The 18988-nt window shown below is 37.8% G+C and overlaps 1 pseudogene; it reads right to left on the minus strand.

Moving 5' to 3' along the window:
• Nucleotides 1-1916: 1916 nt before the first annotated feature.
• On the minus strand, nucleotides 1917-17400 carry LOC137769148 (DNA replication complex GINS protein PSF2 pseudogene; annotated as a pseudogene).
• Nucleotides 17401-18988: the final 1588 nt, after the last annotated feature.

Raw genomic sequence — 18988 nt, forward strand, 5'->3', positions numbered from 1 at the left:
GTTTTTAAAATGTCCAGTAGTAAGGAGAGAGGGTTTTTTTCACCTTTCTTTTCACGTATTCTTTTCCCCAAAGAAGACTAGCCTTACAATATGCACATTGTCCCTTTGTTTGTTTGTACTATTTTAATACTGCCTCTCTTAAACTTAAAATTGAGATCTCTCTACTTTTTCCCAATTTATTTGACTTCCTTTATATCAGTCCACACTACAGAATCATCCTCAATATTTATTTTCAAAAGACAGGAACACTTCAGAGTAATAAATCTAATTCTGCCAAAATTTACTTTAGCTGCAAAGCCAAAACATATTCTTGCTCTGTGATTTCTGGTTCTCACTCCATTGTGCCGATCTAATTGAGTGTTCACTTTCTTCCATCATTCATATCTCTGTATCATTTAACATTTTTACTTGCAGTCATTTCATACTACTATTTTTTAAGAGAAAAATCTTTTTTTATGTTATAATGAAGTCAAAAATAGAAATAAAAGCTCAACAATTACAGAGATTTACAGGTAAAGTGTAAAGACAGATTGGATTGTACCTCAGACAGATTGTAAGAAAAGTGTCTCAGGGTGAGATCTGAAACATGCAGGTCTCCTAAACCTCCACAAAAACTTGTGGTTTCACTCTAGAAGATTCCCCAGGTTAAATCTGAAGGATTCCACATAAGGGTGAGATGAAAAGGCAAGTCCTGTCATCTCTTACATGGTGGAAACCAGGTCTTCTAGGTCTTAATCCCTTCATGTCTGGCCCTTCAGTGTTCAAATAATAACCATCAGCTGCTTGTTAGAGGAACATCTGGGTACCAATCTGGAGTAGCTTGAGTAAGTTTGGACTTTAAACACTGAAGGGAAAATCCCAGTAGATATTCTTTAGGCTCAGCTGACATGCACATAGGCTCTTTAAAAAACCCTCGAGATGGCATGCTTCTGCTTTTCACCAATGGTGCTACTGTCCAAAACCAGCTGGTTACTGAACCTACTCATTGCATGACTAGACAATCATTTCCTCTCTCAGTAATATACTTTCTGTAAGGAACTTAGCAATTCCAAAATGCTACAAATGAAACTTTTCCTCCTAGGGCAAAAAAAAAAAAAAAAAAAAAATTGCCCTTAACTGAGCCTCTGCTGCCTATAACAGTCTTTCGCCTCAGTCCATCAAGAACCATGTCACGGTCCCACTTTTCCCCCTGGCATCATGTCTTCACTCACACACTTGATAACATGGAATTAATTTTCCCCTGACTTTCCTCTTGATGCTAAGCAACCCTTTAGACCTTACCCAAAAGTAGCAAAGAGAACAAGAGACATCCAAAGTGTTGGTCTACAGTTTCTAGCTGCCTGCTAAACCTCTCAGTTTGGTCTAACAAGTCATTCTAGCCCCCTGGCTTGCTCCTTTCACGTGGTAGTTAGGCAGGAAAACCCAACAGAGATTTGTCTTGGTTCCATCTTTACTGTGTATCAGGGCTTAGATGATAAACATGGGTCACCGTCACTACCCACTCAAGGGCTCTCCTTCTCTGCATGAACAACCTTTGTAGGAGACTCTAAATTTAGCCCAGGAGATCAGGATCAAGAAGGAAACAAAAAAGAGAAAAAAAAAGAAACAGAAAAAAAAGGCCTAGCCACTTCCGCACTCCTGCTATGCCTCCATCTTTTAAAAGCAACACGTGAAGTCAGCGAACACTCACCTGCGCATGGCAGTTCTGATCAGGAGACCGGAGGTTCCGCCGGGGAAAACCGCTTATCTTGCCAAAGCTTTTTTTCTTTCCTTCGTGAAAGGACAGCTGGCTCCAAGATACAGATGGGGAACTACAGAAAGTCACCAGGACTAAGCACAAGCCCGTTGCTGTCTAACAATGTTATAAATCCATTCCTTGCTCCACTGCACTTTTTTTTCAGACGTTCTAAAGCGGTTCAAGAACTCCCAGGAATGGGCGTCCCCGGATCGCGTCCTGAGCGCTCACACACCGCTGGCGGGCCTCCGGCCCCAGACACGGGCCTCCGCAAACCCGTCTCTGCCTGGAAGTCTCGAGACTGGGCGCTGTGTGAAGGCTGCAGGTCTGTGCGGAGTTTGTCCACGGGAGCGAGCGCTGGTGGGAGGAAAGCCCCACGGGTGTTGCCCTCCGTCGAGGTCGAGTTATCCAGCCTGGCGCGGGCCGCCTGCTGTGTCACGAAGGCGTCAGCACACACGGGAGCTTGGCTACGCGACTGTCCCGCGCGTCCTCCATCGGGGTCCCGATCTCATGCGCCTCGGGGATGTTGTCCGAAGCCTGATTTCACAGGAGTTTGGTAAGTTCCCTGGACTAAGGGCTAGGCGTAGGGGGAAACGTTTCTTCCTTTCCTTCCTTGATCCCTCATCTTCTCCAACTTTCCCACCTCCCTCCACTCTCGAGGAAGCAGCCAACACATCCATCTTGGTGTCGGGTCGATTGCCAGCCACAGGGCCACCTCCACTGGTGAGTCAGGGTGGAAGAGCCCCAGGTCGCCCCCAGTTAGTAGATCTTGTCCGGACTGAAGTTCGGGGTAATGGTGACGAGCTTCTCGGCCAGAAATGCTACGTCGGCTGCGTCCGCGGTGGCGCCTCCAGCGCCTCAGGCTCCGGGAGGAGCTTTCCCGCCACTTTCCCGCCACAGCGCAGGGCCCGCCCCACCCCCCACCTCATTATACTATTCTTCTACTTCCTCCTTCCCTTCCCTTTTTAAAATATTTGCTTTAGATAATGGATACTATTTAGCCACCTCTGAAGAACCTTCGTTCCAAAAGGGGCTTCAAGCTTTTTTTTTTTTGAAAAAAATATGAAAAAACATTTGCACATTGCATGTTATAGTTAAGTGCATGTGATTCAGGGTACCACCAAATAATTCTAACAGAAAGGGTGGTACAACAGCTCTCTGGTGGTAAAAATTAATGGAGTAAAACAATTTATTCCTGAAGTATTCTTCTTTAACTTGTGATATATTGGGAGATAATTCTACATGGGTCTCTTTTTGTTTTTTTTTTTTTGTACATCTTGCAAGCACGGGCACTGACTGCCCTTTGTTCCAGATGATCTTTTATCGATTTATTTTTTGGCAGTGTTGGGTCTTTGTTGCTGTGCACGGGCTTTCTCTAGTTGCCGCGAGCGGGGACTACTCTTTGTTGTGGTGCGCGGGCTTCTCAATGCGGTGGCTTCTCTTGTTGCAGAGCACGGGCTCTAGGCACGCGGGCTCAGTAGTTGTGGCTAGCGGGCTCTAGAGCTCAGGCTCAGTAGTTGTGGCCCATGGGCTTAGGTGCTCTGCGGCATGTGGGATCTTCCCGGACCAGGGCTCGAACCCGTGTCCCCTGCATTGGCAGGCAGATTCTTAACCACTGGGCCACCAGGGAAGCCCTCCCCAGATGATCTTTTAAATGATATTTTTATAGCGAATAGACTTGGATGGTAGAGTTAATGTCTCCCTCTGAATCAAGTAACAGGTTTGCTTACAGCCCTGGAAGATAGAGATGGTCATCTCTTTCTAGAAGAAAGGGCATCTATGCTCACTATCCTAGTATAAAAGATTTATATTTATCCTAGTATAAAATATTTAGGTTCCCTAAGCTCGGAGCCCTTCTCCTGTCATACAAGGCCCGATTCATGTCACTATATGGCCCAATTCATGTCACCTTGTAAGAACTGGAGCTCAGAAAAATGGTATAAATGCTGATACTTTGGTACTGCATTTGCAATAAACTCGCCTTTGATCTCTGCCTTGTGTCATCTGCCAGCATCCATGAAGCCTGGCAGACTAGCTGACCTCTCAGAGATTTGTTGATGGTTTTTGGCAACATAGGTGATATGCCTACAGGGATCTGGCCTTTTGGAAGAGGAAAGACATGGACCTTGTGGGCTAACTAATGGGATTTGAATAAAATTCTTGGGACTCAGTAGTGACATGTTGACAAAATCGTATGGTCAACTGGGCAATAAATGGTCCTCTGCTTTATTGCCTGTTGATGAGGAAGAACTGGAGAGCTGGTTGCAAGATGAGTACCATGAAGAAGGTTCAAATACAGATGCCCAGACACTGTCTGGGTGTTGCCAACTGTCTTCTCAGCTGGGGTTGGGGGAGGACTTCCTTACCAATCTGGCAGCTAGCCTCAGGTCTTCCCCACTCTAACAACTGATACTAAGATTTGTTTGAGGGTGGCAGAGGGCAGATGTTTCTGATCCTCTTAAGAAAACAGTTATAGAGATGTGCACCCACACAGGTGAAACAAGGGATATTCATGACCTCTGTTGCAAAACCGAGCAAATCATTTGAAACTTGGCTGGTTTGCTTGGGAGATGAGGGGGCCAGGCACATAAGGCTTGTTCAGAAGGATGGTAACAGCCTAGCCTTCTTACAGCTCAGCCCCTCCTACAGTCTATGATGCCAACCTTAAATTCACTTGGCATCAGGGTTTTGTTTTGCAGTGGATCTTAGCTGCTGTGAGAGAGCTCTGACACTTACAGGAGAAATCCATGAGAGAGATCAATTCCCATGGGAAATTATAGATGGGGCATTGGCTGGTATTTGGCCTCTTGCGGTGCAGATTGAGTTAATAATGCTGATAAAGGTGACCCATCAGAAAATAAGAAACTGACTCAGAGGAATGTAGATAAACTAATTCAATCAGCCTTGCAAACCTGGAAAACTTCCTAGAGTAGAGACAGCCCAACTTAAAGTTTAGTGGGCAAGAGTAACAGAGAGAAAGTGTTAAAATGGTACTAGAAAAACAAAAGAAATCATGTGAATATTGCAAGGCTAGACTTTCCTGGGATAAAAAACTTTTATATGAAGGGAAAAATAGCGAAGTCACTCTTCCTACCGAGAAAACTTGAGATATTTTCTTGTAATAACAGCAGATGCCAAGAGTTAAGATGGATTCCTAAATCTTAAATCTGAAAAAGAATGTATGTATATATAGTATACATATATTTATATATATTATATGTATTTATATAATATATATATATTATATATAATATATATTTATATATTATATGTATTTATATAATATATATATTATATAATATATATTTTTATATATTATATATATATATTTATATATATATAAAACTGAATAACTTTGCTGTACACTTAAAGCTAACACAACATTGTAAATTAACTACACTTCAATTAAAAAAAAAAAAGATGGACTCCTAAAAATAGTTGCCACTGTGCAAGCCCAAATCAGTCATACAGACCTCATGAGCCAACCCAGAAAGCAATGTGACTGCTGAGATAGGAGACCTCAAAATTGATGGGGTCAGTAATAATGACCTTGCTACCCTAGATAAGGCTTTGGATGAGGTGAAAACATCAGGAGTTTGTTTCATTGAGTCACAAGTCACTGTCATGCCCCCTGATACTGGGAGTAAATACAAAGCCTTGCTCCTTGGCTCAGAGCTTTTCTCTCTGTGCCCTTGGTCCTCTCTACTCTTGTACCCTGAACTTGTACTCCCATACCTTGGAATGCAAACTAAATGTATTTTAGACCTTCTAACTCTTCATCTGTACCTCTTAAACTCTTTCTTATGTTTTCTACCATTTTTTTTCTCTCTGTGCTACTTTCAGAATTCTTTTGGCTCCACTTCCATTTTACTAATTCTCTCTTTTCTTGGTTAATCTGCTGCCACACTCATTCATTGAGTTTCAAATTTCAGTTGTTATATTTTTCACCCCAATTACTGCTATGATCTCTCAATACTGTATGTATTAATTTTAAAAATAATTTCCTATTGCATGCTGATTCCGCCAAGCTTATTTTTATTCTAATAATGAAGTAAGCCTATTTTTCTTTTTTTTCTGTTTCTCTTCCTTTTTTTTGTTTTAATGATCTGCATCTAAGTTAATTATCTGAAGTTTTTTGTTCTGCTTCTGTTTTCTGTTGTTTCTGATAGACTTTATACATGTTGCCGTATTATCTTGCCAGCTTGGTTATTTTTCAGTTTGAGTTTATCATAAAATTTTTCTTGGGAGCATTTTCACAAGAAAGGGCAAAATAGAGATGGTGTCCTCCAGAAAGAGTACATTCATTCCTTCCCAGAGCTCACTGGCACTAACAGTTCAGGATCATGTTAAACTAAATTACAGTTTGTGATTATTTGGGGACATTCCCAACAAAGACAAGTGGAGCTGTATAACACTATGACAGTTACATGTGTTTACAGGCACTCAAGGATGGATTCCTTCCCTACTCCCTTGCAAAGTGACAGAGGGTTTACTTTAGGTTCACCTTACTCTAACCGTGTAGCCTTTAGTGTCACAAATCAACATGGTAGGCTCACGAATCAAAGTCCTCGCCATGGGTGTCCCTAGGCTTTTTGGGGTCCTTCCAGGCCATAGCTAGGTTTAGCCAGAGCAAATGCCTTATGGCAGGGTGGATTAGAATCTTCCTTTTCTCTCCTGTTCTTAGATTGCAGGCTGGGAATTCCTTAATATTTCATCAGATTTGTGCTGCCTTTATGAAGATTATTCTTTTACTTTATCCTTTATTTTTAGTTGTTTTTTAGTAGGAGGTTTGGTAAAAATAATCTACCTTTACTGGAAAGTGGTGATCAGAGACATGAATATTTTTACTCCTTTTACTATTGATTTCTAATTTTATTGCATAATTGTCAGAGAACATAGTCTATATAAAGGCTTTATTTATTGTCTGTTACATAGTTGTTTTTGTTAATATTTAACTTGTTCATCAAAAAGAAGTATGTTCTTTAAATGCAACATCTTATTTATATGATAAACTTTTGTATGTTAAAATGATAAGAAAATATTCAAACATGATTTGATTTTTGCTAAAGTAAAGAAAGAAGATATTCCATTACAGAACTTAGCAAAACATTTTCAACCATGATTTATTTTTAGATAAAGCCAATATATTACTAAACATTGATGTTTGCAAATTCTTCCTTCAATGAGTAGATTAGATCACATCATTTCATTAATCAGAAAGTATTTCTTTAATGCCCAGTATGTGTTTGGCACTTTATTAGGTAATGGAAGCTAGATCAAAGAAGTATTTCACATGGTTCTGATTTTCTGAGAATTTACAATTGGCTAAAAAGTGATATAATTTCTAAAAATTAAAATATAATACCTAATAAGGCATAGCAATTTCCAGGATGACTGCTACAAGCTGTAAGAGCTTAGGAATTCAATTAATGCTAGAGCATTTAAACAAATAATTGTGGATAAGTGGATGGAGAATTGGGCCTCAAAATGCATGGACTTTGGATGCAGTCAGAGAAAGGAGAGATAAGGAGCAATTTACCTCAGCTTCCTCTTTAAAATAATGTAATTGAATATCTATACAGTTATGGCTCCTGAAAAGCTTCTTAGCTTGTATGTTATTAGAATAATAAGAAAATGGATTGCTGAAAATATGTTGTATTTTATCTAAAGATTAATATGCAATACATTTCTTTAATAGCTTATTTTATCACTCTATCAGTTACTCATAATTAATAACTTATTAACATTGTTTTTAACCAAACAATTGATGTTAAGTGTGAAGCCACATATTATTTTTTAAGTCTTTTTCTCTTAAATGTTTTAAACTGATCTTATTTTTTAACCATTTCTTCTTATTCTAAGTAGATTTTGTAAAAAATATCCTTACAATGAAAAAAAAATAGAAGTGCAACTTATGCTTGATTAAACTTCAGGCATCTTGTTATTAATGACTATGTCTGGGGACTATTTGATGTGCAACTAAACTTAAAGCCTTTATTTTCTGCCACCCTTCATTTATCTTACACAGCTAACACATGTCTAGATAAAAACACCCAAGATTACTATGGAAAATAAAGACGGGTATATTTTTCACACACACAAGGTGGAGGAAGAGAGATTCTAATTCTAACCTGCTGTGTTTTCTTGTTATGCTGACAGTCAAGCTGACTGCAAGTGACTGATTTTCACCATCTTTGAAAGTTACTATTTTTGACTGGAACAGTTGAGAATGTGCCTGTATTGCTGGAGTATTTGGAGGGGGGGAACTCCCCAAAGTAGAAAAGCATTGAGAACTCAGAAGCATGTGGTATAATCCTTGTTTCACTTTTTTAAAATTAGAATAATTCTAGTGTCTTTTCTTATGATTAGGAGTAGGTTTCTTTCTCTTTTTTTAGTAGACTTTTTTTTTATGACAGTTTAGATTTAAAGAAAAATTGAGAAGATAGTACAGAGAATTCCCATGCACCCCATATCCAGTTTCACATATTATTAACATCTTATGTTATCATGATACATTTGTTACACCTAATGAACCAATATTGACCTTATTGTTAACTAAAGTCCATATCATTTGGAGTCCCTTAGTTTCACCTAAGGTTCTTTTTCTGTTCCAGGGCACCATCCAGGATACTACAGTGCATTTAGTTGTCATGTCTCTTTAGGCTCCTTTTGGCTGTGACAGTTCCTCAGAATTTGCTAGTTTTGATGACCTTGACAGTTTTGTGGAGTATTGGTCAGGCATTCTGTAGAATGCCCTTCTACTGGAATTTGTCTGATGTTTTTCTAATGATGAGATTGGAGTTACGGGCTTTTAGGAGGAAGACCACAGAGGTAAAGTGCCATTTTCATCATATTATACCAATAATACATACTATCAACACGATTTATCACTACTGATGTTGACCTTGATCACCTGGCTGAGGTAGTGTTTGTCAGGTTTCTCCACTGTGAAGTTAGTAACCCCTCTTTCCCTACTGTACTCATTGAAAGGAAGTCATTATGTCCAGTCCACACTGAAGGGGCAGAAAGTTATGTGCCCTTCCTCTAGGGCAGAGTATCTCATAAATTATCTGTAATTCTTCTGCATGGAAAATTTGTTTCTTCTTTCCCTTCCATTTACTTATTCAATTACTTATTAATATCAGTATAGCCTCATGGATATGTATTTTATACTACTTTAAATATTTTGTTTATCAAATTGTTCCTTCTGGGGCTACTGGGAGCTCTTTCAGTCGATTCCTATATCCCTTTGACATGCCCCCATCATCGTGAAGTTTTTCTGAGGACTTACTTACTTTTGGGCTCTACAAGATATTCCAGACTCGTCTTGTATATTTCCTGCCCCAGTCCTGGAATCTGCTATTTATGCAAGTTTTGCTGGTTCCTTTTGCTGGAGAAAGGTTTTCGAAACCAAGATCTGTATGTTAGGTATGCTCATTGCTATTGTGATGTCATTGCTTTAGTCCTTCTTCGTTGACAGAAAAAAGAAATATATGTGTGTATACTAACCTGTGTATATACATATATCTGTAAATATTTCTATATATAATCATCTGTATCTATATTAAGCTAAATATGGGTTCACCTGATATCGCCTGTCTGTTACCACATGGATCATTCTAACCTCCTTCCTTGCTTATATGTAAACTCCTACTGGAACAGTGAGAAATCTGACTCTCATCATCCACCATTCATTGACATAATTGTTCAATTCCAGGATACATGTATAGCAGCATTATAATTGTTAACTTGCGGCTCCATGGAAAACAACTTTATCAGATGGAAGACAGTGTTATTGTCCCTTTTGCCTTCAGTCAACGAATCCACTCATTTCCAGTTATGTAGGTCATCACCTTCCCCTGCCCCCAACTCCCTTAGTGTGATTTGTTCATATTTTGTAAAAATGTAAGATTATCTGATAACAGTCTGCAGTCCTTTCTCAGATCCCCCAATCTCCTAAAGGATTTTTGATATGTTAAAGTTCACTTTTTGTCTATAAAGTTCTACGGAACTTGACAAATCACAGAGAATACTTTCACCACCCTAAAAAATCCTCTGTGCTTTATTTATTCAACACCTCTCCACCAAACTCTGGCAATCATCGATCTCACCGTCTATAATTTTGCTTTTTCCAGAACGTCATAGAATTGGAATCATCAATATGAAATTTTTTCAGACTGGCTTCTTTCACTTAGCAATATACATTTAAGTTTCCTCTGCGTATTTTCATGGCTTGATAACTCTATATTTAATTGTTGAATAATATTCCACTGTATAGATGTACATAGTTTGTTTACCCGTTGACCTGCTGAAGGAGACATTGGTTGCCTCCAGCTTTTGAAATTATGAATAAAGCTACTATAAACCTTCACATACATGTTTTTTTGTGGACATTCGTTTTCAGATCAGTTAAGTAAATATCTAGGAGTGTGACTACTAGAACATGTGGTAAGACAATGTGTTGTTTTGTAAGAAACTTCCAAACTATCTCCCATAGTAGCTATAGCATTTTGCATCCCCACTAGCAAAGAACGAAAGTTCCTGTTCCATAGCCTAGTCAGCAGTTGGTATGGTCAGTTTTTTAAATTGCAGCCATTCTGGTAAGTGTGTAGTGATAGCTCATTGTTGTTTTAATTTGCAATTGCTTAATTTAATTTGCAACTGCCTGATTCTTTTTCAGAAGGTTATGACAAATAATGTTGAACAGCTTTCATATGCTTATTTGCCATCTGTAGATCTTCTTTGGTGAGATATCTATTCAGATTTATTGCCCATTTTAAAATTAGTTTGTATTTTTTTATCGTAGAGTTTTAGAATTCTTTGTATAGTTCGGATACAAGTCCTTTATCAGATATGTGTTGTTTTGCAAATATTTTCCCCAGTATTTTTGTATATTAATCTTGTATTCTGTAAGCTTATTAGTTCCAAGTTTTGTTTTGTTCACTCCTTGGAATTTTCTATATAGACAATCATGTCGTCTGTGCACAGAGACCATTTTATTTCTTCCTTTCCAATTATTATAGATTGTTATTTCAATTTCTTGTCTTAGTGCACTTGCTAAGGCTTCTAGTATGATGTTGAATAGAATTCCAAAGAAGGGACATCCTTACCTTGTTCCCAACTTTAGAGGAAAAACATCCAGTCTCTTACCATTAAGTATGATGATGTTAGCTGTATTTTGTTTGTTTGTTTTTTTTAATAAATGTTCTTCATCAAGTTAAGGAAGTTTCACTCTATTCTTTCTATTCCTACTTTGCTGAGAGTTTTCATCATGATTAGGTGTTGGATTCTGTCAAATGCTTTGTCTGTATCAATTGATATGTTCATATGATTTTTTTTAGCATGTTGATATAATGGATTACATTATTTGATTTCCAAGGGGTGAATCAGCCTCATATACCTGGAATAATTCCTTCTTGGTTGTGGTGTATAATTGTTTTTATTCATTGTGGGATTATTTTTGTTAATATTTTGTTAAAGGTTTTTGCATCTATGTTCATAAGAGATATTGACTTGTAGTTTTCTTTTCTTGTTATGTCTTTATCTGGTTTTTGTATTAGGGTAATGCTGGTCTCAGAATGAATTAGGAAGTGTTCCCTCAGTTCCTATTTTCTAGATGAAATTGTGGGGAATTGACAACTTCTTCCTTACATGTATGGTAGAATCTGCTAGTGAAACCATCTGGTGTGTTGCTTTCTTTTATGGAAGGTTATTAATTATCAATCCAATTTCCTTAATAGATGTAGGCCTATTTAGTTTATCTCTTTCTCCTTGTGGATGTATTGGTTGATTGTGCCTGTCAAATAACTGATCTATTCTATTTAAGTTATGTTTGTAGGCATCGAGTTGTTCATAGTATTCCTTTACTATCCTTTTAATGTTAATGGGGTCAGTAGTGATCACTGCTCTTTCATTTCTGATATTAACAATTTTTGTCTTCTTTTTTTCTTTGTTAGCCTTGCTAGAGGTTGCATTAGTTTCCCTGTAACAAAGTACCACAAACTTGGCATGACTTAGAACAATTTAAATGTATTGTCTCACAGTTCTGGAGCCCCAAATCTGAAATTGATATGCAGTAGAGCCATGCTCTTTCTAAAAGTGCCAAGGAAGGGTTTGCTCCTGGCCTCTCTCTTAGCCTCTGGTAGTTCCTTGGCATGTGGCAGCATAACTTCCTGGGTCATTTTCTCTGTATAAATGTATGTGGGCAAGTTTTGCCTATTTATAAGGACATCAGTCTTATTGTATTGGAGCTCACCCTACTCCAGTATGACCTCATCTTAACTAATTACATCTGCAATGACCCTATTTCCACATTAGTTTACATTTTGAGGTACTGGGAGTTAGGACTTCAACATATGAATTTTGGCAGGGGGTGGAGGTTGGAGGACAGACAGTTCAGTCCATAACAGAGGTTTACCAATTTTACTGAACTTTTCAAAGAACCACACTTTGGGTTTGTTATTTTTTTAATTGTTTTCTCGTTTTCAATTTTATTGATTTCTGCACAGTTTTTATTTTTCTTCTTTTCTTCTGCTTGCTTTAAGAAGGCTTAAGTTGCTCTTCTATTTCTAGTTTCCTAAGGTTTAATACTTTTATATTTTTCTTGCTTTCTAGTATATGCATTTACTACCATTTATTTCACTCTAAATTCTGCTTATGCTGCATTTCACAAATTTTGATAAGTATTACTTTCATTTTGATTTAATTATTTAAAAATTTCTCTTGAGACTTCTTTGACCCTTATATTATTTAGAAGTGTGTTGTTGTTTAATCTCCAAATATTTTGAGATTTTTTAAGCTATTTTTCTGCTACTGACTTCTCTTTTAATTTCAAGTGGCTGAAAACACAATTTTTATGATTTCTCTTCTTTTAAATTGTTAAGGTCTGTTTTGGCCAAGCCTGTGGTCTATATTGGTGAATGTTCCATGTGAGGTGAAAACAAATATGTATTCTGCTCTTGTGGGATGGAGTATTCTATAAGTGTCTATTAGATCAAGTTACCTGAGTGCTTTTTTTAGATCTACTATGTCTTTACTGATTTTCTGCCTGTCTAATCTATCAATTACTGATAAGAGGGGTATTGAAGTCTTTTAAAATAGTAGATTTGTCTATCTACTACTATGAGAACCTGGTGAGATTCCTGAAGGTAAAACCCACACACACATATGTTTGCTTCCTGTGACTGTGGCCCCCAGTAGTTTCTCACTTTGACACTTAATCTCAGCAATTTGTCAAAATTACCTTTAAGTATTCCTACCATTTTATAGTTTCTGCTCCAAGTAAACAGATCTTGGCTATTATTCACCTGTCTCTCCAGATTTTGGGGTGGATGGTGGTTTGCCTCAGTTCTTTTATAGTTTCAAGAAGAGTTGTTGATTTTTGTTTTTTTCAGATTTTACTTGCTATGAGAATGGCAGTTATAACTTTTAAGCTTTTTACACATCAAGACTGAAACTGGAAGTCCTTTGCTTCACTTTTTAACTTATTTGGTAAAGGAAATCTATGTGTGTGCAGGGCAAAATATTTATCGATGAGATAAATCAACTGAGTTATCAGAGATTTTCTTAGAAAATGGTGAGCATGGAAATGAAGTTTATTTATTTTTTTAAAATAAATACATTTATTTATTTATTTATTTTTGGCTGTGTTGGGTCTTCGTTGCTGCACATGGGCTTTCTTTTTTTTTAGTTGCGGCGAGTGGGGGCTACTCTTCATTGCAGTGAGCAGGCTTCTCACTGCAGTGGCTTCTCTTCTTGCAGAGCACAGGCTCTAGGAGTGCAGGCTTCAGTAGTTGTGGCTCGCCAGCTAGAGAGCACAGGTTCAGTAGTTGTGACGCGTGGGCTTAGTTGCTCTGTGGCATGTGGGATCTTCCCAGACCAGGGATCAAACCCGTGTCCCCTGCATTGGCAGGCGGATTCTTAACCACTGCACCATGAGGGAAGCCCTGAAGTTTGGTTTAATTGACGTGAATTTTACTGGTATTTACTTTTTAATTAAAAAACAAATGCTCAGAACTTGATTCATTCGAAAGGCTATGACTAATATTGATTTAAATAAATTAGTTAGAATGTATAGATATGTTGGTCAATAGGCCCTATTATACTTGCTGTTTAGCATAATGTTGCCAGGAAACTAAATGAGCAATTCCTGCCTCCCTCAAGAAGTTATTAGCTCTCTGTTTCAGGGAAGTAATAGGACTTTGTTTATACCTTTATAATAGCACTCAAATCAATCTACTGTAATTATCTGTTTGTGTCTGTCTCCCCTATGAGAATAAGTTCTTTGAAGGCATGGATCATATATCCTATTTATTTTTGTATTTCCAGCACTTAGCGTATTTCTTGGCCCATTATAAGTGCTCAAGAAATGTCTCTTAATTGATTGAATGAATACATTAATGAATGAAAAATATTTTCCATATAATAATACTGTGAGAGTGATTCTTTGGGAAATTTATGGCAAAACTCTAATATATTTGTATTATTCTGGTGTGTTTCATCTGAAAGTTGTCCACTGAAATGTTGGTATGATTATAACTGTTTCTTAATTTCATCATCTCAGCTATGTCCAAAATATCAAAATGTACATTATTTCTTGGAGATATAAAGCATAGGCTTTTAGAAAAAGAAATCTTATATTCTCAAATGTCTGATTAAGTTTACCAATGTTAACATTTATTTGTTTGTGTTTCTATTTTTGTGACTTCTTTGTCATTTAGCACTTTTTCAGTACATCAGTGGTAATTAAACCCATCTGGGAGTTCTGAGTGGGAAAGTAGCAATAAAATATTATTAAAGAAAAATTCTTTGCTGCTCTGCCAACAAAGGTATCAGGAGGGGCATTTGGTGTCAAGCAGAGAGCTGGGATCAGCAAGAGCAAGACCACAAGCCCTAGAGGCTCTAAAGAGGGGCTTCAAACATTATGTCCTGCCATAGGATAGTACCTTCAGAAACCTGTTATTATCCACATCCTATAAGAGCAGGCTTATCTTTCAGTGGCAGATTGTGTTTAAAAAGTTCATAAGGTTGATGGATAGAAGCTATAATACCAGTTTGCAAATACAAAATAGTTATCATAGAGACAGGAACTGGAAAAATTTATGTGTACTTAAGTATTAATATTTCCATGTATATGTTTACTTACTTGGGAAACTTGTCCAGAGAACTACTTGATGAACAGGATGTGCTTTCTCAGGGCTCCTGTAACAGATTATCACAAATTTAGTCTAGTTAGTCTTGTAGTCTAGAAATTTGAAATCAAGGTGTAGGCAGGGCCATACACCCTGTAGGCTCCAGGAAAAGTTGTTTTTTTTGTTTGTTTGTTTTTTGTTTTTTGGCCTCTTCCTAGTTTCTCGGGTTTGGCAATTATTGCTGTTCCTTGGCTTGTAGATGCATCACTGGCATCTGCCCCATTGTCATATGGAGTTCTCCCATGTGTTTCTGTGTCCAAATTTCCCTTTTCTTAAAGGAAACCAATCCTATTGGAGTTAGGGCCCAGCCTAATCCAGATAACCTTATTTTAACTTGATTACATCAGCAAAGACCCTATTTTCACATAAGATCACCTTCACAGACTCCAAGTGGATATGAAATTTGGGGGCACACCATTCAACTCAGTACAGGAAGTTAGATAAATCCAGTATTTAATGGTACCAGGATAAGGTAGGTTGGTAGCTTGATACGAACATTTACAACTAAGGACCATTTTGTCAAAAGGACAAAGACATTTTAAGTCATTTTAGGACAATATTAAGGCTATGACCCCACAGTCATTTCAACAGTCAGGTTGACTTTGCCTCAAGCACCAGAATATTTGAGGACCTTTGGACATCAGTGCCAAACTTTATCTTAATCTTACTCCTTTTCCTGCTTTCCAGGCTGCGCAGTGCCCTATTTGATAGATTGATGCTTTCTTTAGATATGTTAATAAATTCCTTCAGTTTTCTGAGGAGTTTTCCACTGCTGAACCAATAGCCCTCTCTACTTTGCTATCTCTGCTGGGATTATTTTTATTATTTTTATTTTGAAGCAATATTCTCGCAGATAATTGCATTTCCGTGCATGTAATGGGTGGCAGTGGGGATGCTGGCTACCATGTGGTGGTACTGACCACCATAATAACCACAAAAATAACAAAATATAACAGTAACTATTTACTGAGAATTTATGGCTATAGGAAACATCGCATTTAAGAAGTACAGGTGTTTCACATGAATTATAACAAATGATCACAAGATAACTTAATAGGCATCATTTCCTTATTTTACGTGTGAGGAAACTAAAACTGCTAAGTAATTTGCTGAAGATTACTTAACTAGTTAAGTAGTGGATTAGAAACAGATTTGTCTGTGTTACTCCAAAGTTTTTCTACTTTGGTACAACGACCCAAACTAGTAACCACTATATGTCCTGGGATGATCAAGCTGAGTCTCTCTCTCTCTCTCTCTCTCTCTCTCTCTCTCTCTATTTTTCCTCTTATTTTTAAACAACATAACATTTTGAAATCATTATATATTTTTACTTTCAAAGTAGAGTATTACAGATTAACTTAATTGACCAGACAACCACTTTTCCTGGAGAAGTTTTTCTAAAACTATTGTTCTTTGAACCACACTTTTTCTCATTCTCTACTCTTGTCACAACTTCCTTTCAGACAATATGATTTTTTAAAAAATAAATTTTTATTTATTTATTTACTTTTGGCTGTGTTTGGTCTTCACTGCTGTGCGCGGGCTTTCTCTAGTTGCGACGAGCGGGGGCTACTCTTCGTTGAGGTGCGCGGGCTTCTCATTGCGGTGGCTTCTTTCGTTGCGGAGTACAGGCTCTAGGCGCTCGGGCTTCCATAGTTGTGGCACGTGGGCTCAGTAGTTGTGGCTCACAGGCTCTAGAGCACAGGCTCAGTAGTTGTGGCACACGGGCTTATTTGCTCCACGGCATGTGGGATCTTCTTGGACCAGGGCTCCAACCCGTGTCCCCTGCATTGGCAGGTGGATTCTTAACCACTGTGCCACCAGGGAAGTCCAGACAATATGTTTCTGTTACTGAAATATTTTCTTTCATTCATCTTCTGCAAAGTGGTGAGAGCTGAGTTCATTAAACACTGACCTGGCTCTGAGTCTGTTAATACAATGAAAATGGGACTGTTAGAAAGGTCTCATTTCTAATTATGTCATCTGAAAAAGGTAGCACAGTAATGAATCAGTTGATGTAGCTATACCCATTAACCAATTGCTTGAATTAGTTTGCTGATGGGCTGGCTCACCCCTGTTGGAGAAGAGAATCCTGAGTGGTGCAGGTGTTGGTGTTGGAAGGGTTAGTGCAGTTGTTGGCATGGAGACGGGTTAGTGCAGGTGTTGGCATTTCTTGGTGTTGGCTTTAGAAAGGCTGAGCTTACTGCAAAAAAAAAAACATGTAAATTAATGTTGGGACACTATTTAGGTTGGAAGGTGTATTAATTTCCTAGGGCTGCTGTAACAAATACCACAAACTGCTTGGCTTAAAACAACTGAAATTTGTTTTCTCACCATTCTGGAGGCCAGAAGTCTGGAACTGGTAGATTTGTGTTCTGTTATCACAGAGCTTTGTTCTCTCCTGAAGTCTCCAGGAGAGAAACTTTTCTTACCTCTTCCAGCTTCTGGTGGCTCCAGGAGTTTCTTAACTTCCATGGCTTCATAACCTCAGTCTCTGCCTCTATCTTCACATAACTTTTCCTTTTTTCTCTGTGTGTCTCTCCTTTGTGTCTCTTATAAGGAAACTGTCATTGGATTTTGGGCCCAATTATCCAGGATGATCTCACCTTGACATCTTAAACCTAATTATTACATTGGCAAGGTCTTTTTCCAAATAATGTCACATATACTGATGCCAGGGATGAGGACATAAACATATCTTCTGGAGACCTCTGTTTAATCCACTACAGAGGGTAAGGGTCACACTTAATTCCAAATTTTTCCTAAGGCCAACCTTGCCACTGTATCCATGAAATTTTCAAGCTAAATGGAAAACTGATAATTTGAACTAAGCACTCAAATAAAACTTATCAGTACCATCCTTAAGGCTCTGAATTGTGTGGAGAAAGGTAGAAATCTGAGCAGTATTGAGATCTCTTATGAAAGAAAATGAGATGCATAGTTGGAGGATTATGAACAGCATCTGCTAGTACAGCTTCTTCATGTTACTCTATGCTCATTTTTTTCCCTTTTAATAATAGTATATGTGGGAACTTGTATCTGTGTTTCTACTAGGAGATCCAATTGTCACGAATTTTAGTACAATCAACACCATTGCAAGCTTGTAGAAACATAATTTAACTTTCTTTGAAATGATAGCATATTTATAGGCTTGTTTTTATCTTACATTTCATATTTTTCAATTTTGCTAAATATTATAGAGAAAAGTATTCTCTGATTCATGAGTCCACATGACTCTTTATTTTCCTTACCATAATATTCATCAAAGTGTATAGTAGTTTCATGTCCCTGGCAGCTAGTAAATGGTCAATAAATATTTCTTGTAGGAATAAATATTGAGAAATAAAGACAAAATGAGACGGAATAATTTAACTATAAGTCATTTGTTCATGGTAAAAATGCACCTCTATCATTTCAGTTCTAGTCAAATTATTGTAATTGTTAATAAACAGATTGAAAATATTATTATGTTATATTATCAATGTGCTTAAATGCAGTGACACTTGGTGAAGAATAAAAGAGTAACTGAATAATATATTTTGAGGATGGGGGGACAATCATATATATAACAAATATTAATTGACTCATTCCAAGCAAGGCCTCGTGTTAGAATCTCTGACAGGGGGAGTGGTAGAAAGAAACTGTTTTTGTGGCAGCTGATTGCTAAATGGTTCACAACAATCCCTGTCGCCTGGATTCACACAGTTGTGTAATCTCTTCCCACATGGTTTATGTGAATAATAGACTACGGTAGAAGTGATGATCCTGTCTTTTCTGAGATCGCATTATAAAACAAACCATGGCTTCCCTCTTGGTTATACCCACCTCTCTCCCTCTTTCAGCAGCTTGCTCTAGATGAAGCTCCTTTTGTCATGAGCCGCCATATGCAGTGGTCCACATGGTGAAGAATTGAGGTCTCCGGCTAGTGAGGAACTAAACCAGCCCAGGTAATGACTTCCGATGACTAGATCCCTGACTGACAGCTCTGCTGAACCCCCATGAGCCACCCACCCAGCTAAGCCATGACCAGATGCCTGACTCTCAAAAACTGGGTGAAATAATA

The sequence above is a fragment of the Eschrichtius robustus genome, chromosome 9 (genome assembly GCF_028021215.1).
Source record: "Eschrichtius robustus isolate mEscRob2 chromosome 9, mEscRob2.pri, whole genome shotgun sequence".
NCBI lineage: Eukaryota > Metazoa > Chordata > Mammalia > Artiodactyla > Eschrichtiidae > Eschrichtius > Eschrichtius robustus.